This window comes from Piliocolobus tephrosceles, chromosome 5 (assembly GCF_002776525.5).
Source record: "Piliocolobus tephrosceles isolate RC106 chromosome 5, ASM277652v3, whole genome shotgun sequence".
NCBI classification, from domain to species: domain Eukaryota; kingdom Metazoa; phylum Chordata; class Mammalia; order Primates; family Cercopithecidae; genus Piliocolobus; species Piliocolobus tephrosceles.
Genome location: NC_045438.1, coordinates 103395500 through 103413475, shown reverse-complemented (window position 1 = coordinate 103413475; position 17976 = coordinate 103395500). Strand labels below are relative to the sequence as shown.

Here is a 17976-nt window from a genome sequence, read left to right as displayed (position 1 = left end):
TCCTAAGTTATACAGCTAGTAGGTAAAAGTTGGTACAATGAAATTCAGTAAGCGTAGGTCCAAATTCAGTGCCCTCAAGACTGTTGCTCTGCTGTTCTGCCTAGATATGTATGTGCCTGTGAAATGAGTAAAAAGAAAACTGATGATATTCAGAAGATAAAGAGAAGAGAGACTAATCTCAAATATGTTCCTACAAATATAAAACAATTTAATATATAGCTTTTTATGTAGGCAATTCCATCACTCCAAAAGTGAGGAATAATAAAATTATTGAGAAGACCTAAAAATAGGAAGTTAGGGTGAAAGGAAAATAACTATGTATAATTTGATGCATGCAGGTCTAGATTTTATCAAAACAGTGATTAAAAGCTGTCTGGTGAGAATCTATTTCTGTTTTGGCTGCATCCTCCTTTTTTCATATTTTGTTCCACTTGAAATACCTATTATTTTATCTATTTGAGATGTATTGTCATAGTAAGAGTAGCTTAAAAGCTATCTTCAAATAGAGTTAATGTGTTCTCTGAAGGCCAGTATTCCTGTTGTCCTGTTGTTTAGCTCCTTTTCTTATTAGAATTCAAAAACTGCCATTCAAGGTCCATCTGATATCTATTTGAATCACCAAATCTCATAGCAAAGGACTATAGCTCAACATTCAGATTAAAAAAAAAAAAATTATGTAAAGCTTCAGTTTTTTTTTTCTTTTCTTCTTCTTTTTTTTTTTTTTTTTTTTTTTTGAGACGGGGTCTCGCTCTGTCACCCAGGCTGGAGTGCAGTGGCCGGATCTCAGCTCACTCCAAGCTCCGCCTCCCGGGTTTACGCCATTCTCCTGCCTCAGCCTCCCAAGTAGCTGGGAGTACAGGCGCCTGCCACCTCGCCCCGCTAGTTTTTTGTATTTTTTAGTAGAGACGGGGTTTCACCGTGTTAGCCAGGATGGTCTCGATCTTCTGACCTTGTGATCCGCCCGTCTCAGCCTCCCAAAGTGCTGGGATTACAGGCTTGAGCCACCGCGCCCGGCTAAAGCTTCAGTTTTAAAGCTTTGTACTGTAGCTTCAGAAACTCTGTAGTGATCTTAAGAAAAAAGAAATTGTCATTCAAAAATTTCATTATGAGACTTTATTTTAGATTCGGGATTCAACGATTCTCTAGTCATGAAAGTTAGTGGCAATTTCCAAAGGCTTTGCTGCAATTCAGTTAAGAATCTTTGGAAGAACATTTTCCTTTTACATCCTACAAGCTAGAGATTAGTTTCCAAGCTAAAGAATGTGTCATTTCACTTCTAGGAATCTAGATGGCAGAAATAAACATAAGCACAAGAAGTTTTAGGCACAAAGATGATTGCTACTTTCAAATAATTCACAGCAGCAGAAGACATCTACACAGGAAAGGAAGACAAATTTTGTACATCCACACTGTGGAATACTATGTAGCTACTAAAAGATGCTTGATAAAGGTGCTAATCATGTTAATTGAAAGGTTTAGAACAAAAAAATTCTATAGTCAGTAGGATCATGATATTTAAAAAGTTGGGCATAGGAAAAAATAAAGCAATGCTAGTAGGAATACTTGTCATACTTTTCTATACATTTGCAATTTTTATATTTTGAATAAAAAAACAGTGCTTTTATGATAGAAAAAGTGAATTTACTTAAATAAATGTAAAAATGTTGCAGCAGGGTTTCCCATCTTATGTTTTGGGAACTGACAAACTAGATGGTAAGTAGATACATAGATAGATAAATATATCGATTGATCAATAGATAGATACTAATATTCTATTATTTATTATAACAATGTAAATGCTTATTAAGATAATGCAGAAGACAATATGTTTTACTTCCTCATGTTTCAGACATAAAACATGATAAATAGGAATGATTTTTTTCTGTCATGGGTATTTTTTCCAGTTGTTCATGCAAAGATTTGTCTTAGAACTGTTCTATTTTGGTTAATAATCAAGTCAGTGACTAACAATCTTGATGCAAAACAACTCACGCATGATATACTCTGTTAGATGATGCTAGCAGATGTTTGAAAAGCATCTGCATACAATAAGGGGATCGTATTATAAAACAATAAATGAAGTTCAATAGCTTTATTAAGCTAAATAATCATTGCTTCTTGCATAAAAATTCTTCCTTCAAGTTAAAAGTGTCATTGGTGAATATCTGTAAGCTTTCTCTGGTTTGTATAAAAATGTCATAGTAATTATCTCATTGTTGAGTAAGAATTTAGTTAAGTATTTCATTCTGTTATTTTTTCTGAAAACTTCAGATTTTATTTATTCTTCCACAACTTTTAACGTTGCCCTGGTATGCTGAATATTTACTGCTACGTGCCTGACTGTGGAATTCTTCATATTTGTCTTACATGTGCTTACTCTTGTCTGGTTAGTGCTTCCTGAATCTGAGGCATGTCTTTCATCAATTCTGGGAAATTTTATCTATTTTCACTTTGAATATGTCCCATGTGGATTGTACCTATTTTCTGACCGTGAAACTTATGTTAGATCTAGATGAGACTTATTCTATTTGCCATGTGTCCTAAACTTTTATTTATAGTTATATTTCTTTATATCTCTGTGAAGAATTTTGATTTAGTTTTGTCTTTTAGGTCAGTACTAGGTCAGTACTCTTCATATCAGATCTAATCCACTGTTTGTACCATCCATTGCATTTTAAATTATGATTACATTTTACTTTCTATAAAATATGTTACAGTTATCTTTACTAAGGTATAATTTACATAAATATATAATGTATTTAGATATATTTACATATAAATACATGTTTACATAAAATTAATTTCAGTGATTTCAAGGGTACAATTCATTGGATATTTATAAATCTCCTATACATATAATATGTATCTATGTATTTCATGATTATACATATATAAATTATAGCACACTACATATTATGTATGTAATATATATGTATATCATGCCATATTATATGTCATAATATCTTGTATATTATATATGTGTTATATATTGTAAGTATACATATATAATCCTGCAACTACTACCATAGTCATAGAAAATATTTATATGTGCTCTTCTGGGAATTTTTCCCCCAACCTGTCTCATCTTTTTTTATAGTATCTTGTTGCTTTCACGTATTTACATTTCTCATTTTATGTATTTTATCATTTAAAATATTGATGTTATAATGTGCATCCAGTAAATCTATAATCTGAACCTCTTTTTTCTTTTTGAGACAGAGTCTCGCTCTGTTGCCCAGGCTGGAGTGCAGTGGCACAGTCTATCTCAATGAAACCTCCGCCTCCCGGGTTCAAAGAAATTCTCCTGTGTCAGCCTCAGGAGTAGCTGGGACTGCAGGTGCATGCCACCACGTCCAGCTAATTTTCTTTTTGTATTTTTAGTAGAGACAGGGTTTCACCATGGTTAGGCTGATTTCGAATTCCTGACGTCAGGTGATCAACCCGCCCCTGCCTCCTGAAGTGCTGGGATTACAGGCATGAGCCATGGCGCTCTGCCAATCTGAACCTCTTATGGTCTACTTACACTTTAATTTTTTTTTTTTCGTAAATTATGCTCATGGTTGCTTTTCTCCTTGAATGTTTTGTACATGTGCACTGTGTCTGCATATTTTTGCACATTTTCATCTGTAACAATTCTGTATGGCCTTTATTGTAGGAAGGTTCTTCAAGAGAGGATTGGCATTTGCTTTTGCTAGGTATCTCACAGGTACCCAAGACTACTTAAAAGTTTTTATTATGTAATGTTTCACACATAAACAGAATTTTCATGTATCTATATAAGGGAATGTATACATATATGCATATGTGTCATGTGTAAGTAAAACAATAAAATAAATGCCTCTTTTCACTACCCACAGATTAAGAAACAGAACTTTAGATGAACACTGATATGGTTAGGCTTTGTGTTCCCACCCAGATCTCATCTTGAATTGTAATCCTATAATCCCCATAATCCCCATGTGTCAAGGGAGAGACCAGGTGGAGGTGATTGAATCACGGCAGTGGTTTCCCCCATGCTGTTCTCGTGATAGTGAGTGAGTTCTCATGAGATCTGATGGTTTCGTATGGGGCTCTTGCCCCTTCACTCAGCACTTCTTCCTCCTGCTGCCTTGTGAAGAAAGTGTCTTGCTACCCCTTTGCTTTCCACAATGATTGTAAGTTTTCTGAGGCCTCCTCAGCCATGCAGAACTGTGAATCAATTAAACCTTTTTCCTTGATAGATTACCCAGTCTCAGCAGTTCTTCACAGCAGTGTGAGAATGGACAAATACAACCACTTTTTACAATAACTTCTTAGGACCTAACGATCCACTCTGGTGTTCAGTTTCCTCCCCACTTTTCTGTGCCAGAAATATTTCTTTTGAATAAATCATGCATTTATTTATATATTCAACAGATACCTTTTGATTACCAACTAGGTGTCAGACATGATTCTAAGTGCTAGGAACACAAAAGTGAGCGAAACAGACAAAACTTCCGCTCTTACAGAGTTTCCATTTTAGTAGGGGCAAGATTATAATTAAAAGGAATAAGTAATGCATTTAGTATGCCAAATGGGAATCAATGCTACAGAGGAATAAATAAGGAAAAGGGTATAGAAAGTGTCGGTATGGGCAGAAGCACACCAACATGGCACATGTATTCATATGTAACAAACCTGCACATTGTGCACATGTACCCTAGAACTTAATAAAAAAAGAAAAAAAGTGAAGTACACGTTGAAATGGGAATTCAAGGAAGGCTTCACTGAGAAGAAAGAACTGAAGAAAGTGTGACCAGTGAAGTTGTGTGGAAGCTAGGAACGGTAAAAACAAATGCCCTGAAGTATTAGAGAATAGATATAGATAAAGAAAAGCAAGGGAGTCTGCTTGGCTGGAGCAGAGTGATCATGGTGAGAGGAGCTCAGAGCTATAACAAGGGTGTACCATGTAGGCACTGGAAGAAATTTGACTTTCACTCCAAGTGGAACTGGAAGCCTTTAGAATGCTTCCAGAAGAGAAATGATGTCATCTGACTTATATTTTAAATATATAAATCGGGATGTTGTGTTAAGAGAGAGTGGAATTGGTCAAAGATAAAGTAGGGACACCCCAGGAGGCTATTATAGCAATCTAGATGACAAAGGGTGGTGGTTTTCATCAGAACAATAGCAGTGGAAGTGGCAGGAAGTGGTCAGGTCAGACTCTGGAAGTATTTTTAAGGTAAAGAATATAGGAGTTGTTAATGGATTGCATGTGGATATGAAATAGAAGAGTCAAGAATGACTACATTGCTTTTGGCCTGAACAACTGTAAGGATGGATTTAATATGAACTGAGAAAGACTAGAATGGCCAGAACGTGGAGTGGTCAGTTTTGAGAAATTAGATTGGAGATGCCTATTAGACATCCTAGTATAAGTTTCGAACAGAAAAGTAGTTCCAGGGGAGGGCAAGACTGGAGATATAAATTTGGGTGGCATAAATATATTGGTTTTATTTTAAGAGTTGACACCTGATCAGCTCCCCAAGGTAGTGAGTAAGAATATAAAAGAGATAAATGACAGGGATTGAGTCCTAGGGAGCTCTATATTGTGAGATTTGAGAGATGACAGAAAACCAGAAAGGCAGATTGATATTGAACAGTCCATTAATTAGGAGAACAACATGTTAAGTGTGGTGTCCTGGAAGTTATGAAAATTATGGAGTGTTATGAAAGTTATGAAAATTATCAAGTGCCCTAAGTGGTGCTGATAGTATCAATTAAGATGAAGAGTGTAATTTGACTGTAAAACCATTCATAATATGAAGGGCAGGAAAGGCTCAATGGAGTGGGTTCAGGAGATAATGGGAAGAAAGGAAGTGATTCTTCAAAAATAATAATAATAAATAAGCAGTGGGGTCATAGGTAGGTAGGGGAGCAGGGATTAAAGAGATTTTTTTCAGATAGTAAATATAACAGCAGTTTGTAGAGGGAAAAATCTGAAGAGAGAGAAAAACTGGTAATATGGGAGAGAGAAAGGAGAACTGCTGGGATTTTGCTCCGGAATAGATGAGAAAGGATGAGATCTAATGTGTTATAAGTGGAGGAGCTAGTAGTCTTTGCTAAGTGACAAGAGAGCTTAGGATTTAAAAGGATGTTTATTTTCAAGTTTTTTTGGGGGGGGAGGGGGTGTGGGGGGAGGTGGCTGTATAGATATGGTTTGGGCTTTTAAGGGTATGATGTCTACAAGATTGTCAGAAATGGCTATTTTCACAAATGTAGTGCATCATCTTTGTTCGTGTAGCCCAAAAGACCTGGGTAATCTAGCCCCTTTCTCTGTGGCCGAGCCACAGTGGCCTTTCAGTTACTGAAAGCCCACTCCTGTTGTTCATCACAGGACCTTTGCACATGCTGTTACACTCATGTCCAGTGGAACTTTCCCCGTGGTTTCCTTCAGGCCTTCATAGCACTTTGCACAAATCCAAGTTTCCCTTTATTCTGAGTTCATTTGATTAGGATCCATCTTTACCATTAGGATTTACTCTCTTAGGGCTGGAACCAAGTCACTTAAAAATGTATAAAATGCATATAGTATACACTGAGTAGCCACAGTGACATTCACTGTTTTATGAATTCATAAGTCTGTTAGGAACTAAAAACACTTCACTGTATTTAACTTGGAGTTATGTGGTACAAAGTAAATAATACAGGTGCCTCTTTTTTTTTTTTTTTTTTTTTTTTTTTTCTCAATTTGGCTGCCTAAGTGCAATAGATTGAGAAGGTTATTGCCATAATTATACTGTGCTGTCTGGATAACATATTTTAGTAAGTAGAATGTAATCTCAATATGCCAGTAAGTCGTTTTGCCTCTGAAGAAGATGTTCTAGCACTTTTCCCAAAAAGGACAAAATGTGTTCATACAGAAAATGTTATTTAGACATTCAAAACTAAGCTTAAATTTGAGAACCTTTAGTTGTGAGTCTATAGCTTTGAGAGAGCACTGCCTCAAATATTTATAATATTTACTCACCAAAATAAAATGTTCACTGGTTTCTACAAGTGTTTAGGGTAGTGTGTTGAGGCTGATGATTAAGGTTGGTCGGGGATGTGGGAGAAGAGGTTGGATATCAAAATTAAAAAAAAATTGAACTGGAAACTCCACGTACGTACAAATATACATATAAACAAAGAAATGAGTAAAACAGTGTGGTTGATTAATATTTTCTTGACACTTAGAAGCCAGGAGACTCTCAACACTAATTAAAACCTAGGAACATAAGCTATTGAATCAAATTAGGAATTAAATAAAATGAGTGATTTGGTTCTGATTCTTGCTACCTGGGTGATTATCAAAAGGGTTTTAGATCATATAGACCTTAGTTCCACAACCAAGGGATAGAGGCGGTAGTATTCTTTTACATATGCCCACTGTATGACTGGAGTTTATGAGACAGAAATGTAAATTAGCATATTTATTTTCAGAGAAGGAAATTAGCTATCTTATAATTTTTTAAATTTTCCATCAGTTAAATATGCTGCCTTGAGTCACACAATATCCCGTTAGCTAATGTTTCAAGTATCTCATATCTCAGAGAAAACAAGTTTTTTTTTTAATAGCTGTTTAACTAACTTTTTAAATTTTATTTCTGTGTTGGTGTCTTGCTCTGTTGCCCAGGCTGGAGTGTAGTGGCACAATCTGGGCTCACTGAAACCTCTGCCTCCTGGGTTCAAGGAATTCTCCTGCTTCAGCCTCCCCAGTAACTGGGATTACAAGTGCCCGCCACCATGCCCAGCTAATTTTTTTTTTTTTTTAATTTTTGGTAGAGACAGAGTTTCAACATATTGGCCAGGCTGCTCTCAAACTCCTGACCTCAAGTGATCTGCCCAGCTCGGCCTCCCAGAGTGTTGGGAATACAGGCATGGGACACCACACCCGGCCATGTTTAACTAAATAACTTTTAAATAACTTTTGTGTTATTAGATCATTTCTGTAGTACCAATGCAAAATTAAGTCCTAAGAGGTTTTGGCGTTAATAAGTGGAGAATTTTCTGATACTAAGTCAAGAAAATGAAGGAATTAGGTGGCATGAGGGGTTACATAAAACTACTTAGATTCCCAATGCAATACTTTGAATTATTAAATATACTTTTAACAAAACCATATTATTACTCAAGGTCCTAACTTTTATAAATGTAAAACAAAAAAAATTACAAATACATTTAGAAATTTCAGGTAATTTTTTTCTTTGGATCTGCTTTTGAATTGAAACACAATTAAAACTGTTTGCTTAAAAATCAAATTATTCAGGTTAATTGCTATTAATTTTTCCACATTTATGTAAAATGACTATCATGTAACAGAAGCTCCATTTTCACTTTGATTAAAATAGAAAATGCTCTAAATGGAATAGTAAATATTATTAGAAGAGGAAATAAAATAATCTCATATGAGATAGAACATAATGATAAAAATGAGTGAAATAAATAGCTATATCTGCTATTCAGACATACCAAGTATACTAAATTATCAGTGAGTAGAAATATACTTTGTTTAAGGGAAGCAATAAACAGCCAAGATTTTACAATCAAAACAGATGTGAAAAGCAGCATCCAAGTTTTCACTTTCAAAAAAATAGTGGTATATGAGGCTCATTTTAAGAAATATCTTGATTTCTTATGAATCATAAGTATTTCCATAATCAGGGACCATTAACGATCTCCATTATCAAGTATTATTTTTGACATTTTAAGATCTCTGATGGTATCAGATCTGGAAATACCTTACCCTTTACTGTCACATGTACAATAAAATGCTAGATCAAGGGGAAGAAAAGAAGAAAATTTCAAAGTAAGCAAAGTTTCATATTCAGAAATGGAATTTATAATGCGAACCAACTTTTTCTGTAACCAAGATCTCTCAGTTCCAACAAATTCACTGTCTAAAAGCAATATATAGAACTTGGAACTTCTGTCCTAGTTTTTTCTTCTATATATTATTTGCATTCAGACATTTGGCAACAATGCTTTTCAGTTTAGATTAAAATAACTAGCATATTACTATTTGGAAAAGTAAATTCTTTTTCTGAACTTTTCTTAATTTCACTGGCATTTTTTGTGCTAATTGGCCAGTAATGATATCTTTTAAAATACCATGAAACTGAAAATGTCAGGAATTGATTATCCAGCAGCAGAGGTCAAGGTTATGAGAGAGGAAACTAAGTTGATACAAAATTAGTAATAAAAATATGGGCTCTCACTACTTGAGTATATTCATTTTATCCATCTGTACAAAGGCATGTAAGATGAAAGATTGTAGTGAGCCAAGGGTGGTAATCTTTGCTGTGGAGCATGAGTCAGGGAGTGGGGAGGGAAATAAGGGACAGTGCTAAAATCATGGTCTGCCACCTAATTTTGAAGTTTTGGGAAACCCCTACCTGCCATACACACCATGCTAAAGAATTTGGAAGTCATCAAAAAATTTATGGCAGAACAACTGGAAAAAAAAAAAAAAGAGAATGCTTAAAACAAATGGGTATAATGTGATCTAACCTACGTTTAATGCTGATTTTAATAGCATTATAGAAGGTGGATTGAGAGGGCAATCCTGGAAATATAGACAAAGTGGGAAACTACTGCAGCAATAATCTGTGTGAAAGATGGCAGAGTGCTGCATTATGGCATGGAAAGGAATACAAGAAGGGGCACGTTTGACAAAGCTATAGAGACACAATAAAAAACGTGGTGATTAACTAAACATGAGTGCAAAAAACAGAAAAGAAGTCAAAAAAGAGCTCAAGGCTACTCACTTAGGCAGCAGGAAAATGGTGAATGCAAAGGTGGAGAAGATTCAAAAAAAAGAGAGAGAGAGGCTGATTTTAATGGTTTTATACATGCTGAATTTGAAGTATTCCAGATTTTTGTGAACTTGTTAGGTGTAAAAGTCTTTCAGCAGTTAAGAAAAGGAGTGTAGAGCTTAAAAGAGAAGACTGAGTTGTATTTATCAGATTTCTCAGAACAGTTTTCTGCTTATGAGATATAGAAGTCTGTTTGGTTAAGGTTTCAGAGTCATTTGACTTAGCTAGTTTTGAACAAGGGGTAGTGAATGAGAATTCTGAGAGAGAGCTTGTGACTGAGAAAAGATGATGATCGAGTGTGGAACCTTAGGAAACTCATCATCTGAGGTTGCCAGGAGAGGTAGTAAGAAAGCCAGAATGGAGTGGACACCTGGAAGTCAAGGTGGGAATAGTTTTAAGAAGGAAATAGTCAAAGGGATTAGATTCTCCAGGAAGTCAAATGAAATGAGAAATAAGTTGTGCTCCCAAAGTTTGGGGAATATAGTTATATCTTGAATTACATCCTCTGCCTCAAATAGTATTTTCATCCATCCTTCATTAGAGTGGCAAACTCTGTTTCAGATCACTCCTAAATTTGTACTTTCACAATATGTAACTCTTTTGACTCACACTACAATGATCGGAACCCAAATGGACATGCGGACTTAATGATGACATTGTTAATAGTATCATGTGTAATGACTAAGTCTCAATTTAACAGCTACCTTTCTCTTTTAAGTTCCAATATTAAGGAGTTTAAACAAGACTAATTCATTTTAACTATCTATACACATTTTTAACCGCACATTCTGAATTGAACTTTGTATCCAAAGCATGAATAATCTAGTAGGATTAGACAAAATTAATATAAAACTCCTAAGATTGTTGACATAAACATACTTGTGTAGAAGGACATTCAGAAATTATTATTAAATAAGATGTTTAAATCTAACACAATTCTTAAAAACAAATGTGCTTCTATAAACCTGAGAAAGGTATAATGTTGATTTGTCTCTATTTATTTAAAAAAGTATATCATAGTCTCAGTAAAGACACTTATCATCTTCTCTTTGCTTCATAATTATTTGACTAGTCAGTCATTTCACCTCCTGCACTCTACTCTTAATTTCCATAGTAAGAGGATTCATGTCAGACTCATTTCTGAGTTTCCCACATTAATTTGCCTCTAGAGCCAAAGTCCAAAATTAAAGATAAGTAAAGTATCTTCTCAATAAATCATATCAACAAAGGTGATATGCTACTGTCTTAATTATAACAGCATGCGTTTTTGTATTTTCATTTTTCAATTTATCTTGTTTAATTTTTTCATTGCATCACTGTTATTAGATTACTTGGAGTATGATACTAGTACGATCAATTAAGGGTTCAAATTCTATGTGGGACTTTTATTTGTCTTTCTCATGGTCACAAATTCAGTCTCCACTTTGGCCATATTTGCAACTGTGCAATATTGGTTAAAAATAAAAAAGAGTGGGTGGACAGAAGTAGAAATATTGCATGAATTCATTTATATCTCTGGAAAATAAGTTTGGAGAACACTATCTGTTCTGTCTGAATAAGAAGCATGTTTGTTCTAAAGGAAGAGCACAACATTTGCTTCAGCCTGCCTGGCGATCTGAAATTTCTGTGTGGATGATCCTCCCATTTTGACATGTTAGCATCTGCCCACTGTGTACTTTTCTGTGTGCTATAACCAGCAGTGTGCTCAGAAATACAATCAGCCCATTTAAGACAAGCCTGTAGCAGGAAGACTTTTTAAAAGACCTGTTTCTTCCAAAGGCTCATGATTTTAAACCAAAATAGCCACGTCCTTTCTTTATAGGAAAGATCATATGTATACAATTGACAACTTCAAAATACCTTAGTGTTTCCTGATTTCATTTCATACATGTAACTTTTCATGGTGAATTATTTTATAAAGTTATTTTTAAATAACACAGATTACTTCATCCAAGATAGAACAAGCGTTTTTTATTAAAAAGAATCTTAATGTATTATATATAAAATAAGATAACAGAAAAAATTTATGTGACTAGGAGAGAAGATATTACAGATATTATAGTTCTTTAATTTTATACTATTCTTGGTAATATAAAAGCCTTTTGGTATCAGAGCAACACAATATATCGAGTCCTTCAGTTTGTGGCTTTGGTCAAGTTTAAAATTTGAAAATCTAATCATTGAACTAAAATGTTATTTCACTGTTCATATTATCAAGCAGTTAAAAAGAAAATCAATTTCCTTATTATTTCAACTAGGTAAGTATTCTTACATTAAATAATGAAGTATTTGAACTTAGAATCCTCATTATCCTCCTGTTTTACTGAGATCAGTATATCAATTAGCTACATGTAATTTAACATTCTAAAACAATAAAATTCATTAATATTTTGCAAATGTGTTTAAAATAGAAAAAAAATCCGATTTTCTTAACAATCACCACTAAGGGCAATTCTTACAAATAATTTAACCCTCTGTTACTGGGAAAACATTCATAATGATTACACTGAAAAATAATCCAAGCAAATATATTTTTCTGGAATGAGAAAAGATAAAATGATGGAAATTAAAATGTCAGTTTGTTTGCTATGATAATCAAGTCAAGAGGAAAATGTTTTCCTTTGTTATAAAGTGTAAGCTCTGTACAGGAAGGGTATTTTTTTTTCTTTGCTCTCTGCAGTGTCCACAGCACCAAGCACCGTGCTTATATATATGACTAATTAATAAAAATTTTTAAATGAATGAAACATGAATCTGATAATCTGGAAACCAACTTCTGTTTATAAATCAACATAATTGTGTTATGCAAAGAAAAATAACATGCAAACTTAGTCTACATGGTAAACTCTTTCATATCATTCTGTGCAACTCTGGTCCATTTTTCAGTCTATATCATACCCAAAGTCACATGGCATCATGTCAGTGTCTTGAGGTTCCCAATGCTGTGCTCCACGTAATTCTTACTATATAAAGCTCAAAGTTTACACCAGCAAAAGTGTGTGTGTGGATCAGCACAAGGCTTATAACCCTGTAAGAATAGTTACTTAAACTTTATGGTCTCCTAACTGTAGAACATTGTTGTTGTAATTCAGAAAAATGGGCTATTATTAACAGAATAATAGTACTATGCTTAGAATTTCATGGTGTATATATGATTTTCTATTAAAAATCTAAAATATAAGTGATTTAAGGTAGTTTGATGGTTCCACTCTGTGATGAGTTGAGCTAAATTCAAAATTATACAACAAAGCAACTTAAAAAAATAACCACTTTTTGTGAAGGATCAGAAATCTAGAGGATTGCAGCCAAGTTGAAATTCTTTAGGATAAAATTTCAACTCAATGTTTCTTCAGCCTTTACATTTTGAGTTAGTTTTGCTGGGTTTATTTGTGGATACTCCATCTGTTCAGTTCTGAGACGGGCTGGAAGAATATATTTATGGATGGCCACTAACTCCAATCTGATGAGTCACTTAAGCAAGAAAGTACTAGGATCATGACTGAATTCAGCAGGGCATGTGAATATACTGTTTATAAAATAGAGTTCAAGATTTTGCTTTGAAGAATCTGGGTCAGACCCCAAGCCTTTAAGTTTTGGTCAATTGAATGTAAGTATTTTTTTTTTTTTTTCCCTCAAACTAAGTTACTACCTAGTATAATTGAAAATATATGAGTTTTTAAAAAATCCAAGCATTTAAAAACTATGGAACATATTTATTTATATAATATCAATTCTTAAAATATTTGACATACACTATTAGAGGAGAATTGTAGGAGAAAGTTTTTTTGTCAGAAAATATTTTTTTCAGTTTCAGAACACATTAAGCTGTGACCTTACACAATGGGACTTCAAGATGTGTTTGGGTGTTAGGTTTGCTAAAATGAGGAGACGTTATTTTAAATACTTTCCATATATTCACTGCATTTTGATGGGGAGGCTTTGCTGAACCTCATAGAGGGTGTGGGCGATTTGATTTGCCATGATAGACCAACTCTGTTTTCCTGAATTGGCTTGAATTTATATCACTGAAATATTTGAAGTAGTTGATCGTCTTCTTTTTGTGGAGTTTATAGTTAGACAAAATATATGCAAATAATGTGTGGTACTTCCTTGTTCTCTTATTTGTCTAAGAAATAATTATGTGTATTTTTTTTCAATTATCCTAGAAAAAAAATTTATCCTAAATGCAAATGCAAGTAGTCTACGTGACTTATTAAAGTACTAAGTTACACCCCAAACTCACATAAACATGATATATGCTTCTATTATCTTTTTTTTCCTTTTCATTTTTACCCTGACTCTTCCAGCTCAAATTTCATCTCTTGTGTTTCCCTTTGGAGCCCTTGCATGTTTTCCTTTTTTTGTTTTTTTAAGAGTTCTTAGATGAGAGAGGTCACAACACCTGTAATTTAGATTCTTAAGGAATCTGTTTATAGTTTGTCTGTTTTACAGCATAATTTTTCTGTTATGGATTCTTCAATTGGTTTTTTAAGTTTTCTCATATTTTTCTTGTAGCTTTGTTTTTTGCTTTGATTTGGGTTAAAAGCAGATTTCCTTCTGAATATCAGTCATTGTTTAGGGATTATTTCATTTCCTGGTCCCAGCAATTTTTTGAAGAACAATGAGGGTATATGAGCTAGTGGGCTATTAGCTGGTGGATCCTGGGGCTAGGCCTATATCAAGACCTCCACTCTGCAAGGAGACCACCTCTGCTCTTGACTAGCAGATCTGCTGGGCTAACTTGCTTTGCATTTCTAACACTCTGCATATCACCAGTTCTGGACATTGCACTTTCTTTTCTCTAATATATCAAAAACACAGCTGCTGAGGTGACTTTTGCTCTTCCGTGTGGCAGACCAAAAGCCTGAGTTGTATTAGAAATGCCACGAAGCTCTTTCTCACGTGGCCCCAACCTCCCTGCTACCCTTTGATAAATGACTCTGTAATCTAGTGCACTCCTGCCCACACGCCTAGATCTTGTCTTTCTAGGCCAGGGGCACTGGTTTGAAACTAAAGGGTATAAAGTTACCTGAGAGATGCATTGGAGTGGGTTCACTCTTTACTTCTTCCCTGCAACATTTTTTGCTGCCTTCGGTAATCTGTTTTCCTGATTCTGGTTCAGGGTTTTAGCTGTTTTTTAGTTTCAGCAAAGATGGAGTTTTGTTTCCTGCATTTATATTCTTGTTGATTAGTTTCAGAAAGAAGATTCAGGCAGAGACAGTCTACTTCAGGATCTTCAACCTGAAGTTACACATTACACTCAAGTATGGTCAGTGCCCTCTGAAATTCCGATGAGCTGTCTGTTGCAAGTATGGATAGATGTTTAATCTGCTATGGGAAAATGACATTGCCCTGTTCATTGTAGAGAGCAACAACACATAATTTCTTATCTCCCTGCCATATACCTTAGTTAGGAGTGAAATGTTGGCGGGGTGCAGTGGCTCAAACCTGTAACCCAATACTATAGGAGGCTCAGACAGTTGGATTGCCTGAGCCCAGAAGTTTGGGACCAACCTGAGCAATATAGTGAGACTCCACCTCTATTTTGTTTATCTTTAAAGAGTGAAATGTGAAGGTGGAATGAAGTTATTCATGAAAATATGATGCATGGAACTTCAGAATTCATTTGTATTTGATTATGAATTTAAGGTATTAAAAATCCATATATCTTCAAAAAAGTAACCTGCCTTTTGAGGATCCTAATTTAGAGAAAATGAAAAACGTTTTAGCTTTTTCTCTCTGCAATTCTCCACTCATCAGTCTAACCTCTGGCCCTCTCAATGGGCTCTGTCCTACTCAAATCTTTCTGATAGAAAGGAATACATTAATTTGTTAAATCATGACATCCCAAACCAGGAACTGCATACAAAACAAAAACTAAAGAGCTTTTCTCTGTAAGTAACTTGCTGGCTGTTAGGCTTACCTGAAGTACAGGAAATAATTAAATCTGGGTTCATAAAGTTGCTGCTTTTGATTACTTGCTATGTTATGAGATGTGTGAGACTATAAGAATAAATAAAAATGCTAACAATTTATACTATCAATATAATGTAAAAAGTGAAAAAGTCAACAATAGTTGATATATTCTTCCATTACAATGAACTTTTATTCCATACATTTATTTTACATTAATCATAGCTATAATTGTTATTTGTGCAACTGTTCAAATATCCTTAGAGATAATCTGGAAAGATTAATTTGTAATTTGTATGATATAACATAGATAAATGTAAAAATTTCTGTAAAGTATATATCCTTTAAAGAAAAGATTTTATCAATAAAAAGTTTCATTTGCTCTTTTTGAAGACTTGAAATAAGATAGAAAGTGAGTCATATCATTCAGGGATCGTTTACATACCTAGCTGAAGAAATAGATATGGGCTTAAAGATGGTCTTTCCAATAAGGGATTATAGTCTTTCTCGCTTGGAAAATTGGTTTGTTGATCTGGAGGGGCTTGGGGGGCTATTGCATGGCTTCTGAAAGCCAAGATTCCCTCTGAGTGGATTTATTGTTTGAACCACCTGTGTACTTAGACTCCCACTCACTTTCTTCAAGGAGAATGCTGCTGTCTAAGGATTTAGCCAGGTTTAAAATATATTTGTAATAGGAACTACCAAACCTTATCTCAAGCTGACCTATAAGAAAGCCCATCAAAATTAACTTCCAAGGCATTCTGATAGTTATGCCTTGATTCTGGATCTTGATATTTCCACACTTTTGTTTTCCTTTTCTATAATTATTATTATTATACTTTAAGTTCTAGGGTACATGTGCACAACGTGCAGTTTTGTTACATATGTATACATGTGCCATGGTGGTGTGCTGCACTTATTAACTTGTCATTTACATTTGGTGTATCTCCTAATGCTATCCCTCCCCTCACCCCCCACCCCACGACAGGCCCCAGTGTTTGATGTTCCCCACCCCGTGTCCAAGTGTTCTCATTGTTCATTTCCCACCTATGAGTGAGAACATGCGATGTTTGGTTTTCTGTTCTTGTGATAGTTTGCTGAGAATGATGATTTTCAGCTTCATCTATGTCCTTACAAAGGATATGAACTCATCTTTTTTTATGGCTGCGTAGTATTCCATGGTGTATATGTGCCACATTTTCTTAATCCAGTCTATCACTGATGAACATTTGGGTTGGTTTCAAGCCTTTGCTATTGTGAATAGTGCCATAATAAACATACATGTGTTTATGTCTCAGTAGCAGCATGATTTATAATCCTTTCGGTATATACCCAGTAATGGGATGGCTGGGTCAAATGGTGTTTCTAGTTCTAGATCCTTGAGGAATTGCCACACTGTTTTCCTTTTTCTGTGAAAAAAAAAAAAAATCAGAGGAAAACTTAGTATTCAGAAAGAAAAAATATATAGGAAAATGTCAGCCTGAACAATGATAGGTAAAGGAATGCCAGGAACTCTGCCGACTGCTACCAGGATGAGAGAATCTGGCTTCAGAATCCAGTTGGTGGAGGTTTTCTGTTAAAAAGGCTTAATAGAACCTTTTTGCATTATCAACGCTCATTTCTCAATGTCTCTTCAAAACAGGAATTAATGTTAACAGATCAGAGGGACACCCAAAACTGACTAGATGAGCTTACTGTGACTGTACTCCCTTTGTAGCTCATTTACATACTGTAAAACTTGTAAGAATATAGCTCCTGAGGGTATATACAGCAATTTACCTCATTTTTTCTCATTCATAACACAGTATTAAAAATAAACAAAGAAACAAACAACAAACTTCTATTCCTAAATTTAGCCGGATTTACTTTGCTTGCCCTTTGTGCTTCCCATTCCACATTGCATCATTTTCCAAATACTACAAATTCAGATTAGATGTCATGGCAAGTAATACTATAATCCATTTATTTGGCAAATTGTGTTGTTAGTAAAATAAATTGTTGTGGCAAAGCCAAATGGGATGCTAGAAAGCACACTGCTTTAAGTAGGTGTTGGGATCCTAAGTTCAGAGTTTCAGAGCAGTTATTTATTTAGTGCTTTAGTTTATACAAAGTGCTTTACCTCTCCATGCCTGATATGCTGATATGCAAAGTGGATATGTTGTTTCGATGAAAGTCAAGGGTTGTTTTAGAGATTATTTCATGTGTCAGTTTGCATTTATTTATTTTTCCTTCTGCTTCATTTCAGAATCTT

General features: G+C 34.6%; 1 protein-coding gene across 2 annotated transcripts in view; it reads left to right on the top strand.

Moving 5' to 3' along the window:
• The window catches only part of ADGRB3 (adhesion G protein-coupled receptor B3), a 765428-nt gene that overhangs the window by 184215 nt on the left and 563237 nt on the right, over positions 1–17976 (top strand). The window lies entirely within an intron of this gene.